General features: G+C 43.2%; 6 non-coding genes across 6 annotated transcripts; all 6 read right to left on the bottom strand.

The window, feature by feature from the left end:
* Nucleotides 1-226: 226 nt before the first annotated feature.
* On the bottom strand, nt 227-417 carry LOC141214625 (U2 spliceosomal RNA). The gene has a single exon (XR_012283826.1). It is a non-coding gene; the product is annotated as a U2 spliceosomal RNA (small nuclear RNA).
* Nucleotides 418-1,532: 1,115 nt separating this feature from the next.
* Nucleotides 1,533-1,723, bottom strand: LOC141214862 (U2 spliceosomal RNA). The gene has a single exon (XR_012284054.1). It is a non-coding gene; the product is annotated as a U2 spliceosomal RNA (small nuclear RNA).
* Nucleotides 1,724-2,838: 1,115 nt separating this feature from the next.
* On the bottom strand, nt 2,839-3,029 carry LOC141214626 (U2 spliceosomal RNA). Its single transcript, XR_012283827.1, has one exon. It is a non-coding gene; the product is annotated as a U2 spliceosomal RNA (small nuclear RNA).
* Nucleotides 3,030-4,144: 1,115 nt separating this feature from the next.
* Nucleotides 4,145-4,335, bottom strand: LOC141214627 (U2 spliceosomal RNA). The gene has a single exon (XR_012283828.1). It is a non-coding gene; the product is annotated as a U2 spliceosomal RNA (small nuclear RNA).
* Nucleotides 4,336-5,450: 1,115 nt separating this feature from the next.
* LOC141214956 (U2 spliceosomal RNA) lies at nt 5,451-5,632 on the bottom strand. Its single transcript, XR_012284135.1, has one exon. It is a non-coding gene; the product is annotated as a U2 spliceosomal RNA (small nuclear RNA).
* Nucleotides 5,633-11,625: 5,993 nt separating this feature from the next.
* LOC141214629 (U2 spliceosomal RNA) lies at nt 11,626-11,816 on the bottom strand. The gene has a single exon (XR_012283830.1). It is a non-coding gene; the product is annotated as a U2 spliceosomal RNA (small nuclear RNA).
* Between the last annotated feature and the right edge of the window lie 671 nt (nt 11,817-12,487).

Raw genomic sequence — 12,487 nt, forward strand, 5'->3', positions numbered from 1 at the left:
AGCTAGAAAGATAGCATTGCATCACATTACATGGCAATGCAATGCACAGTTGCTGAAGTTGAACCAAAATGAGCTTGTAATCTGGCTTCTGCAACTTTGAACATGAAAAATCCAATGAGGAGAAGAAAAGCAAAGCCAAAGAGTCCATCGCCAAATCCAACAAACAAGCAAAATGAACAAAAAACATTGAATTCAATTCTTTCTGATTTTAGAAACTGCATTAAAGAAGGGGTGCACCGGTCCTGGAGATACTGCAATACCAGGTCAATGCGTGGAGTGGACAGAGCAAGCTCTTTTTCCATCTCCCTGTTCTAAAAATCCATTTAATATATGGTCCCCAGATAGGGGACGTATCAGATATTAAACTGATAAGAACAGATACTACACTTGATCTTAGCCAAAAGGCCGAGAAGCGATAACCAGAATTGGTTTCAAACTACGGAGCCACCCAAGGATCCTGAAAAGTCCATTTGTGGAGATGAGCTCCTGGACTCCCGTTAAGAAGACATGTTGTCAACCTCTAGATCCCTTACATGCCTGCACTTTTCGGCTTGCTGCTGCTGCAATCCACGCGTTTTAGATCTGCATAACTCCACCTCTTTAAACACAGCACCTTCACCCCCTGCTGTTCCCACCCGCCTCAACACCGTTGGAAGGGAGGAGAACCAATTAAGGCGGGGGGTGGGGTGGAACGAGCAGCTGTCTACCCTTAGCAGGAGGGCTCCTGATTACATACCTCTCCTGCTGCTGCTGCTGCTGGCTGTCCAGCAGCAGACTGAAGGTGGCTGCTGCTGTGCACAGGTATATAAAGGCTCAGAGCCTATTATGACACGCGCAGCCAGCGTTCCATTGCCACATTCCATCTACTGCAGGCAGGATACCTGGCTGGCTGAATGTCGCTGAGAAGCTCACAGAGACCGCCATAAGCAACAGTTTAACAGAATGCCACAGACTAATCAACCAAACTTTTTGGGTTGGGTTCTCTTTTATAGTCTGCAGGCATTAAATGAAAGAAGTCAGTGTTCCAGCAGAAGGAGACAACGTTTCAGAAAAGGCATTGTAGCAAACCAAAAAAGAAATTTTAAGCGCAGCAGAGTAACCAGCGCACATACCTGTTAGCTCAGGTGAGTTTAAAAGGCTGCTGTTGATAACAAGGGCATTTGCTAAATAGATGGTGTGTGTGCAACAATATACTGAAAGGTCAATTATATTGTGCAGCTTATCTCACCACCTGTAGTTATTTAGGTGAAAGCTCCAAAATGCTTGCCTAATATGTCTGTTTATCCAAAAGGAAGTAAAAAGGGAGAGCTAGAAAGATAGCATTGCATCACATTACATGGCAATGCAATGCACAGTTGCTGAAGTTGAACCAAAATGAGCTTGTAATCTGGCTTCTGCAACTTTGAACATGAAAAATCCAATGAGGAGAAGAAAAGCAAAGCCAAAGAGTCCATCCCCAAATCCGACAAACAAGCAAAATGAACAAAAAACATTGAATTCAATTCTTTCTGATTTTAGAAACTGCATTAAAGAAGGGGTGCACCGGTCCTGGAGATACTGCAATACCAGGTCAATGCGTGAAGTGGACAGAGCAAGCTCTTTTTCCATCTCCCTGTTCTAAAAATCCATTTAATATATGGTCCCCAGATAGGGGACGTATCAGATATTAAACTGATAAGAACAGATACTACACTTGATCTTAGCCAAAAGGCCGAGAAGCGATAACCAGAATTGGTTTCAAACTACGGAGCCACCCAAGGATCCTGAAAAGTCCATTTGTGGAGATGAGCTCCTGGACTCCCGTTAAGAAGACATGTTGTCAACCTCTAGATCCCTTACATGCCTGCACTTTTCGGCTTGCTGCTGCTGCAATCCACGCGTTTTAGATCTGCATAACTCCACCTCTTTAAACACAGCACCTTCACCCCCTGCTGTTCCCACCCGCCTCAACACCGTTGGAAGGGAGGAGAACCAATTAAGGCGGGGGGTGGGGTGGAACGAGCAGCTGTCTACCCTTAGCAGGAGGGCTCCTGATTACATACCTCTCCTGCTGCTGCTGCTGCTGGCTGTCCAGCAGCAGACTGAAGGTGGCTGCTGCTGTGCACAGGTATATAAAGGCTCAGAGCCTATTATGACACGCGCAGCCAGCGTTCCATTGCCACATTCCATCTACTGCAGGCAGGATACCTGGCTGGCTGAATGTCGCTGAGAAGCTCACAGAGACCGCCATAAGCAACAGTTTAACAGAATGCCACAGACTAATCAACCAAACTTTTTGGGTTGGGTTCTCTTTTATAGTCTGCAGGCATTAAATGAAAGAAGTCAGTGTTCCAGCAGAAGGAGACAACGTTTCAGAAAAGGCATTGTAGCAAACCAAAAAAGAAATTTTAAGCGCAGCAGAGTAACCAGCGCACATACCTGTTAGCTCAGGTGAGTTTAAAAGGCTGCTGTTGATAACAAGGGCATTTGCTAAATAGATGGTGTGTGTGCAACAATATACTGAAAGGTCAATTATATTGTGCAGCTTATCTCACCACCTGTAGTTATTTAGGTGAAAGCTCCAAAATGCTTGCCTAATATGTCTGTTTATCCAAAAGGAAGTAAAAAGGGAGAGCTAGAAAGATAGCATTGCATCACATTACATGGCAATGCAATGCACAGTTGCTGAAGTTGAACCAAAATGAGCTTGTAATCTGGCTTCTGCAACTTTGAACATGAAAAATCCAATGAGGAGAAGAAAAGCAAAGCCAAAGAGTCCATCCCCAAATCCGACAAACAAGCAAAATGAACATAAAACATTGAATTCAATTCTTTCTGATTTTAGAAACTGCATTAAAGAAGGGGTGCACCGGTCCTGGAGATACTGCAATACCAGGTCAATGCGTGGAGTGGACAGAGCAAGCTCTTTTTCCATCTCCCTGTTCTAAAAATCCATTTAATATATGGTCCCCAGATAGGGGACGTATCAGATATTAAACTGATAAGAACAGATACTACACTTGATCTTAGCCAAAAGGCCGAGAAGCGATAACCAGAATTGGTTTCAAACTACGGAGCCACCCAAGGATCCTGAAAAGTCCATTTGTGGAGATGAGCTCCTGGACTCCCGTTAAGAAGACATGTTGTCAACCTCTAGATCCCTTACATGCCTGCACTTTTCGGCTTGCTGCTGCTGCAATCCACGCGTTTTAGATCTGCATAACTCCACCTCTTTAAACACAGCACCTTCACCCCCTGCTGTTCCCACCCGCCTCAACACCGTTGGAAGGGAGGAGAACCAATTAAGGCGGGGGGTGGGGTGGAACGAGCAGCTGTCTACCCTTAGCAGGAGGGCTCCTGATTACATACCTCTCCTGCTGCTGCTGCTGCTGGCTGTCCAGCAGCAGACTGAAGGTGGCTGCTGCTGTGCACAGGTATATAAAGGCTCAGAGCCTATTATGACACGCGCAGCCAGCGTTCCATTGCCACATTCCATCTACTGCAGGCAGGATACCTGGCTGGCTGAATGTCGCTGAGAAGCTCACAGAGACCGCCATAAGCAACAGTTTAACAGAATGCCACAGACTAATCAACCAAACTTTTTGGGTTGGGTTCTCTTTTATAGTCTGCAGGCATTAAATGAAAGAAGTCAGTGTTCCAGCAGAAGGAGACAACGTTTCAGAAAAGGCATTGTAGCAAACCAAAAAAGAAATTTTAAGCGCAGCAGAGTAACCAGCGCACATACCTGTTAGCTCAGGTGAGTTTAAAAGGCTGCTGTTGATAACAAGGGCATTTGCTAAATAGATGGTGTGTGTGCAACAATATACTGAAAGGTCAATTATATTGTGCAGCTTATCTCACCACCTGTAGTTATTTAGGTGAAAGCTCCAAAATGCTTGCCTAATATGTCTGTTTATCCAAAAGGAAGTAAAAAGGGAGAGCTAGAAAGATAGCATTGCATCACATTACATGGCAATGCAATGCACAGTTGCTGAAGTTGAACCAAAATGAGCTTGTAATCTGGCTTCTGCAACTTTGAACATGAAAAATCCAATGAGGAGAAGAAAAGCAAAGCCAAAGAGTCCATCCCCAAATCCGACAAACAAGCAAAATGAACAAAAAACATTGAATTCAATTCTTTCTGATTTTAGAAACTGCATTAAAGAAGGGGTGCACCGGTCCTGGAGATACTGCAATACCAGGTCAATGCGTGGAGTGGACAGAGCAAGCTCTTTTTCCATCTCCCTGTTCTAAAAATCCATTTAATATATGGTCCCCAGATAGGGGACGTATCAGATATTAAACTGATAAGAACAGATACTACACTTGATCTTAGCCAAAAGGCCGAGAAGCGATAACCAGAATTGGTTTCAAACTACGGAGCCACCCAAGGATCCTGAAAAGTCCATTTGTGGAGATGAGCTCCTGGACTCCCGTTAAGAAGACATGTTGTCAACCTCTAGATCCCTTACATGCCTGCACTTTTCGGCTTGCTGCTGCTGCAATCCACGCGTTTTAGATCTGCATAACTCCACCTCTTTAAACACAGCACCTTCACCCCCTGCTGTTCCCACCCGCCTCAACACCGTTGGAAGGGAGGAGAACCAATTAAGGCGGGGGGTGGGGTGGAACGAGCAGCTGTCTACCCTTAGCAGGAGGGCTCCTGATTACATACCTCTCCTGCTGCTGCTGCTGCTGGCTGTCCAGCAGCAGACTGAAGGTGGCTGCTGCTGTGCACAGGTATATAAAGGCTCAGAGCCTATTATGACACGCGCAGCCAGCGTTCCATTGCCACATTCCATCTACTGCAGGCAGGATACCTGGCTGGCTGAATGTCGCTGAGAAGCTCACAGAGACCGCCATAAGCAACAGTTTAACAGAATGCCACAGACTAATCAACCAAACTTTTTGGGTTGGGTTCTCTTTTATAGTCTGCAGGCATTAAATGAAAGAAGTCAGTGTTCCAGCAGAAGGAGACAACGTTTCAGAAAAGGCATTGTAGCAAACCAAAAAAGAAATTTTAAGCGCAGCAGAGTAACCAGCGCACATACCTGTTAGCTCAGGTGAGTTTAAAAGGCTGCTGTTGATAACAAGGGCATTTGCTAAATAGATGGTGTGTGTGCAACAATATACTGAAAGGTCAATTATATTGTGCAGCTTATCTCACCACCTGTAGTTATTTAGGTGAAAGCTCCAAAATGCTTGCCTAATATGTCTGTTTATCCAAAAGGAAGTAAAAAGGGAGAGCTAGAAAGATAGCATTGCATCACATTACATGGCAATGCAATGCACAGTTGCTGAAGTTGAACCAAAATGAGCTTGTAATCTGGCTTCTGCAACTTTGAACATGAAAAATCCAATGAGGAGAAGAAAAGCAAAGCCAAAGAGTCCATCCCCAAATCCGACAAACAAGCAAAATGAACAAAAAACATTGAATTCAATTCTTTCTGATTTTAGAAACTGCATTAAAGAAGGGGTGCACCGGTCCTGGAGATACTGCAATACCAGGTCAATGCGTGGAGTGGACAGAGCAAGCTCTTTTTCCATCTCCCTGTTCTAAAAATCCATTTAATATATGGTCCCCAGATAGGGGACGTATCAGATATTAAACTGATAAGAACAGATTTTTTTCTTTTTCATTTTGTTCTTATATTTCAGTTGTTATTTCTCTTCTAATATTTCTCTTGCCTTATAATCTGTTCATGCTACAAGGTTCCACAGATGAAAGTTCCATAGACTCTTGGCTCTTTTTTTCCCAATTCTCTTCAGATCTAACAGGTAATAAATATATATTTCACTTAGTGCTAATTTTATGCATTCACTTTCACTTATAAAATCTCTTTTAAAAAGCAATATGTTTCGGACTTTCCATAGCGCATTCTTTATTCCATTTATCATTATCCAAATGACTCTTTCTTTTTCTTTTGATTGACATGTAAAATTTCCATATAAAACTACTTCGTGATTTAAAAACTTAAGACCAGTAACAAACTTTAAGAGACTTCCAACTTCTTTCCAGACATTTTGGGCATAAAAACAGTTCCAAAAGGTGTGTAAAACTGTTTCCTCTCTAACACAGCCTGTTCTAGGGCATCTTGCAGTATTGCACAATCCCCTTCTGTGTTGAAAAAATCTAACAGGAACACATTCTTGCACTATTGCCCATGCCAAGTCTTTATATTCATTTGTTAGATAAGGTGCATAAGTCATTCTCCAAATTCTTCCACTTTTAGTGTATGTAAAGTTTGCCACTGCTGTCATCGTTTCTTTTCTCTTTGTCTCTAGAGCCAGTCTTCTTGAATTTGACAGCATCTCCACATCTACTTCAGGTAAGTTATAAAGTCTAATTGTTTTTTCTAGTAAGACATATTGTTTTGGCGGTGTAATTAGGACAGGAGAATTTGGGGGCAATGTTATCCACTTTCTTTTCCTAAAGATATCTCCAGCTGCATATCTTAAGTAGAAAGACCAATGAGTTCTTAGATTGGTCATTTTGAAGCAAAAACTAAAGAACTTTAGGTACAAAAATTTTTTGATATTTGGGATATTCTTTCCACCATATTTATGCTGCTTGTACATTGTCTCTCTTCGAACCTTCTCCATTTTTGATCCCCACAGAAAAAGAAAAATTTGTCTCTGGAGAAACTTTACTGTGTTCTCATTCGGGGGGTACACCATACTTAAAAACAACATTATCGGCAACAACAAAGACTTAATGATCAAGTTTTTACCTTCCATTGATAATTTTCTGAGTTTCCATAAACTTATCTTCTTTTGCATTTTCTCCTTCACCAACTGCCAACTTTCTTCTCCATCATTCTTTTTTGTAAACACAACACCTAAAATTTTGATCTTATCACTTCTTATTTTAAGTTGAGGAATCTGCGCATCTGACCAATCACCGAATCCAAGACATTCGCTCTTCTCCAAGTTCAGTTTGAAGGCAGATGCTAAACAGAAAAAATCAGTAGTTCTTACTGCTCTTCTCAGCGATTGTTCTGAGTCGCACAGGATCGTGATGTCATCCATGTACCCCAGTGACTTAGTACTTAGTCCATTTCCACCTGGTATGGGTACACCTTTCACCATCTTATCTTTCCTCAACATTGCCAGTAGAGGCTCGATTGCGCAGATAAAGAGCAGAGGCGAAAGTGGGCATCCTTGTTTGACGCCCGACTTTAGAACAACTTCTGAAGATAAAAAACCATTAATTAAAATCCTGCTAAAACTTCCATCATATAAAAGTGCAATGTGCTTAATAAAAACATCCGGGAATTTCATTTTCTTTAACACAGAATACAGGTACTTATGAGAGACTCTGTCGTACGCTTTCTGGAAATCAAGGGACAGAAGAGCTAGCTTTTGCTTCCTCTCTTGCTGATACCAAATTGCGTCCCGTATAATATTCAAGTTTTCTGCAATTGTACGACCAGGCACACCACATACCTGATCAGGATGCACGACCTTCTCTATCACCTTCTTCATTCTGTTCACCATGATTTTTGCCATAATTTTATAATCTACGTTGAGTAACGTGATTGGTCTCCAGTTCTCTAGATTAGTCTTATCTCCTTTTTTAAAAAGCAGGGTGACCACACCACTTCTCCAAGATTCAGGCAATTTGTCACATAAAAAGACAGCTTTAAAAATCTCAAACAGGTCGTCTTTTAAAATCTCCCAAAAAGTAAGATAAAATTCAATTTGTAGTCCGTCAGTACCCGGTGTTTTTCCTCTAGAAAAGCTTTTGATTGCACTTAGCAGTTCTTCTTCACAGATATCTTCAATCAACAACTCTTGATCTTGCTTTTCAAGGTGATTCTGCAATGAATTAAGAGCATCAGGTAAAAAATCAGCGTCAATTTTCTTTTCGCTAAAAAGATTTTGATAAAAAGTTTGCGCTTTGTCCAACAGTCCATCTTTAGTTGTTTCACCATCAAGTTCTTTAATTAATTCTTTGCGTTCTAAAGATTTTTTGAAAAAGAACCTGGAACATGTTTCATTTTTTTCCATATGTTCTACCTTGGCGTTGAAAATTATTTCTTTGCCTTTCTGTTAAATTGCTTTTTTAATGTCTTCTTTGACTTGTAAAATAACATCCTCCATATCTATCCCTGCATTTCTGAGTTTGTAACCTGTTTGCAGTTTTGTATTCAGGTCTTTAAACCATTTCTGATTCTGTCTGGCCTTCCTTTTGCCAGCTAAGAGAAAAAAATGTCTAATTTGAGACTTCACATACTCCCACCATTCTAGAATTCTTTTGTAATAATGTTTTTTCCCCTGTAGTTTTTTATAAAATTTCAAAAATTCCTCTTTTATACTTTCATCTTCCAGCAGCAGAGTGTTCAACTTCCAGACACCTCGCCCTTTCTCTAGACTGGGCAATTCCAAGTGAGTAATTAACGTTTTGTGGTCAGAAAAGATGTTACCTGTTAGATCCACTTTATTCACTTTAAAACTCTGTGATGTCAGAACAAAGTCAATTCTTGATTTTAGAAGATTGTTCTCCCAAGTGTATCCTGGTTCAGAGGTATTCTTTACTCTCCAGACATCATTCAGGCAAGTATCGTCGATTAGATTTTTTAACTGCATCTCAGTTTTGTCTTTCCTTCTAGTACCTGATGTCCTATTTTCATCAGACCGGATACAATTGAAGTCACCGCCAACCACAGTTGGTGTAGGACCAGGTGTAAAGAGTTTGATGATATCTAATAAACTGGATCTTTCCTCTTTAATCGGAGATGCATAAACATTAATCAGCTTGAACTCGGATCCACAGTAACTCACATTAACAACTAGTGCACGTCCAGGTTCAACTTCAGTGAACGAGGTAACCTTAAAGTCTTTGTTTTTAAACAGGACGCCAACACCAGTAGCACGCGATCCATTTTCACCGGACCAGATGGAAGGTCCGTTCGCCCAATCTTCCCTTAGTTTGTTATAGTTAGGGTCATGGTCAATGCCGCATTCTTGAAGTAAAAAAATATCAGCATCTAAAGTCATCAGGTAAGAAAATAAAGCAGCTCTCTTGACAGAGCCCTTTAAACTCCTCACATTTAGTGAGGCAATTTTGAGTGTAGCCATAAATCATTTAAACAGAGCTTGAGTCCGTATCTGACATGAATCCGACCGGGGTAGAGGGACCCGCAGAAACGTCCGTGTCTGAGAATTCCTCGATGTTCACCGGATCAGATGGGTTTACAGGTTTAGGAACTGAGATGATCGGTTTAGGTGAGTAATTAGGGAGGACTATTTTCAAACGCCCAGCAGGTCTTTTGCTGGCGCTCTCTCCCTTAAACAAACTCGACTTCTCCTTTTTCCTTTTCCTCAAAACCTCCACGTCAATGTTAATCTCCTCCTCCTCCTCCTCACCACCAGCCTCCTTAGAAGACTCCTCTCCCATCTCCACTTCAGACTCAGCTGGATTCTCCTCCACCACATGACCATCTGGACTCTCCGACCAATCCTTGAGAACAATGCTATCCCCAGGCGGGTCCCCAGCAGTGTCCTTGGGCGGATCCCCAGAAGGGTTCCCGGGAGGGTCCTTGGATTTGTCTGTTTGTTCTTCAGGACTGGACCGCTTCGGAGGGGCTCCCCCCCGAGCTGCATCTGCATAGCTGAAGGTCTTTTTTCTCAACGGACAATCCCGAAAAGAGTGCCCAGGGATACGGCAGATATTACAGATCATCTGATTTGGGCAGTTCAGAGTGACATGTCCTTTTTGATAGCACTTCTTGCAAAGAGCGTTCTCCTCCTTGCAGCTCTCAAAGGAATGCCCAAAGTCCATACATTTTCTGCAGAAGATAGGCATCCCTGGATAGAAGAGTCTTCCTCTCTCTCTGCCAATCAGGAAGCTCTGAGGCGGATGAATGAGTCCACCAATTCCCAAACCTTCTCTCAGCTTCACGATGAACTTGTATTTTCCGGTCCACAACCTCTCAGAGTTCATGATTTTGTGAGAAAAGTAGACCTCAGAGCAATAGTTATGCAGAAACGCAGCCACATCCTTTTCAGAGACATGCGGATTGCTCATATGAACCACCACAGACTTCTCTTCTGCCAGGCAGAGGGTCACAAAACACAGTCCTTTAAGATCTTCCTCCTGAAGTCTCAGCTTGATCTGATGGTAAAAATTCTGAGATGCCACTTCAGAGGTCAGGGTAAGCACAAAGCGTCCAGGAGCATCTTGAAGTGCCAGAATGTTCTCCCTTTTCACCTGCAGGATCTCAAGCAGGACCTTCCTCACGAAGAAAGACAGGGAGAACTTGTCACGGGCTCGCTCTTCAACTTCAATCTTGAAAGAGTTCTTGATCTTCAAGTCGCCAGCTCCAGCAGAACGGAGAGTAGCCGATGTCGCCATCGCCATATTCAGATAAGTCGATCGCCTTCTTGGTTCTCTTCAGCACGCACACCCCCTATAGCAGCAGGAGGCTTAAGACAGTAGAACTGCCGATGCCTCAAGGCCGAGGATGCGATAGGCTTTGGAGTCTTCCAGCAACAACACTTGGTCGTAGCCAAAAGGCCGAGAAGCGATAACCAGAATTGGTTTCAAACTACGGAGCCACCCAAGGATCCTAAAAAGTCCATTTGTGGAGATGAGCTCCTGGACTCCCGTTAAGAAGACATGTTGTCAACCTCTAGATCCCTTACATGCCTGCACTTTTCGGCTTGCTGCTGCTGCAATCCACGCGTTTTAGATCTGCATAACTCCACCTCTTTAAACACAGCACCTTCACCCCCTGCTGTTCCCACCCGCCTCAACACCGTTGGAAGGGAGGAGAACCAATTAAGGCGGGGGGTGGGGTGGAACGAGCAGCTGTCTACCCTTAGCAGGAGGGCTCCTGATTACATACCTCTCCTGCTGCTGCTGCTGCTGGCTGTCCAGCAGCAGACTGAAGGTGGCTGCTGCTGTGCACAGGTATATAAAGGCTCAGAGCCTATTATGACACGCGCAGCCAGCGTTCCATTGCCACATTCCATCTACTGCAGGCAGGATACCTGGCTGGCTGAATGTCGCTGAGAAGCTCACAGAGACCGCCATAAGCAACAGTTTAACAGAATGCCACAGACTAATCAACCAAACTTTTTGGGTTGGGTTCTCTTTTATAGTCTGCAGGCATTAAATGAAAGAAGTCAGTGTTCCAGCAGAAGGAGACAACGTTTCAGAAAAGGCATTGTAGCAAACCAAAAAAGAAATTTTAAGCGCAGCAGAGTAACCAGCGCACATACCTGTTAGCTCAGGTGAGTTTAAAAGGCTGCTGTTGATAACAAGGGCATTTGCTAAATAGATGGTGTGTGTGCAACAATATACTGAAAGGTCAATTATATTGTGCAGCTTATCTCACCACCTGTAGTTATTTAGGTGAAAGCTCCAAAATGCTTGCCTAATATGTCTGTTTATCCAAAAGGAAGTAAAAAGGGAGAGCTAGAAAGATAGCATTGCATCACATTACATGGCAATGCAATGCACAGTTGCTGAAGTTGAACCAAAATGAGCTTGTAATCTGGCTTCTGCAACTTTGAACATGAAAAATCCAATGAGGAGAAGAAAAGCAAAGCCAAAGAGTCCATCCCCAAATCCGACAAACAAGCAAAATGAACAAAAAACATTGAATTCAATTCTTTCTGATTTTAGAAACTGCATTAAAGAAGGGGTGCACCGGTCCTGGAGATACTGCAATACCAGGTCAATGCGTGGAGTGGACAGAGCAAGCTCTTTTTCCATCTCCCTGTTCTAAAAATCCATTTAATATATGGTCCCCAGATAGGGGACGTATCAGATATTAAACTGATAAGAACAGATACTACACTTGATCTTAGCCAAAAGGCCGAGAAGCGATAACCAGAATTGGTTTCAAACTACGGAGCCACCCAAGGATCCTGAAAAGTCCATTTGTGGAGATGAGCTCCTGGACTCCCGTTAAGAAGACATGTTGTCAACCTCTAGATCCCTTACATGCCTGCACTTTTCGGCTTGCTGCTGCTGCAATCCACGCGTTTTAGATCTGCATAACTCCACCTCTTTAAACACAGCACCTTCACCCCCTGCTGTTCCCACCCGCCTCAACACCGTTGGAAGGGAGGAGAACCAATTAAGGCGGGGGGTGGGGTGGAACGAGCAGCTGTCTACCCTTAGCAGGAGGGCTCCTGATTACATACCTCTCCTGCTGCTGCTGCTGCTGGCTGTCCAGCAGCAGACTGAAGGTGGCTGCTGCTGTGCACAGGTATATAAAGGCTCAGAGCCTATTATGACACGCGCAGCCAGCGTTCCATTGCCACATTCCATCTACTGCAGGCAGGATACCTGGCTGGCTGAATGTCGCTGAGAAGCTCACAGAGACCGCCATAAGCAACAGTTTAACAGAATGCCACAGACTAATCAACCAAACTTTTTGGGTTGGGTTCTCTTTTATAGTCTGCAGGCATTAAATGAAAGAAGTCAGTGTTCCAGCAGAAGGAGACAACGTTTCAGAAAAGGCATTGTAGCAAACCAAAAAAGAAATTTTAAGCG

This window comes from Phyllobates terribilis, unplaced genomic scaffold (assembly GCF_046119375.1).
Source record: "Phyllobates terribilis strain yellow unplaced genomic scaffold, ASM4611937v1 Scaffold_223__1_contigs__length_3252167, whole genome shotgun sequence".
NCBI lineage: Eukaryota > Metazoa > Chordata > Amphibia > Anura > Dendrobatidae > Phyllobates > Phyllobates terribilis.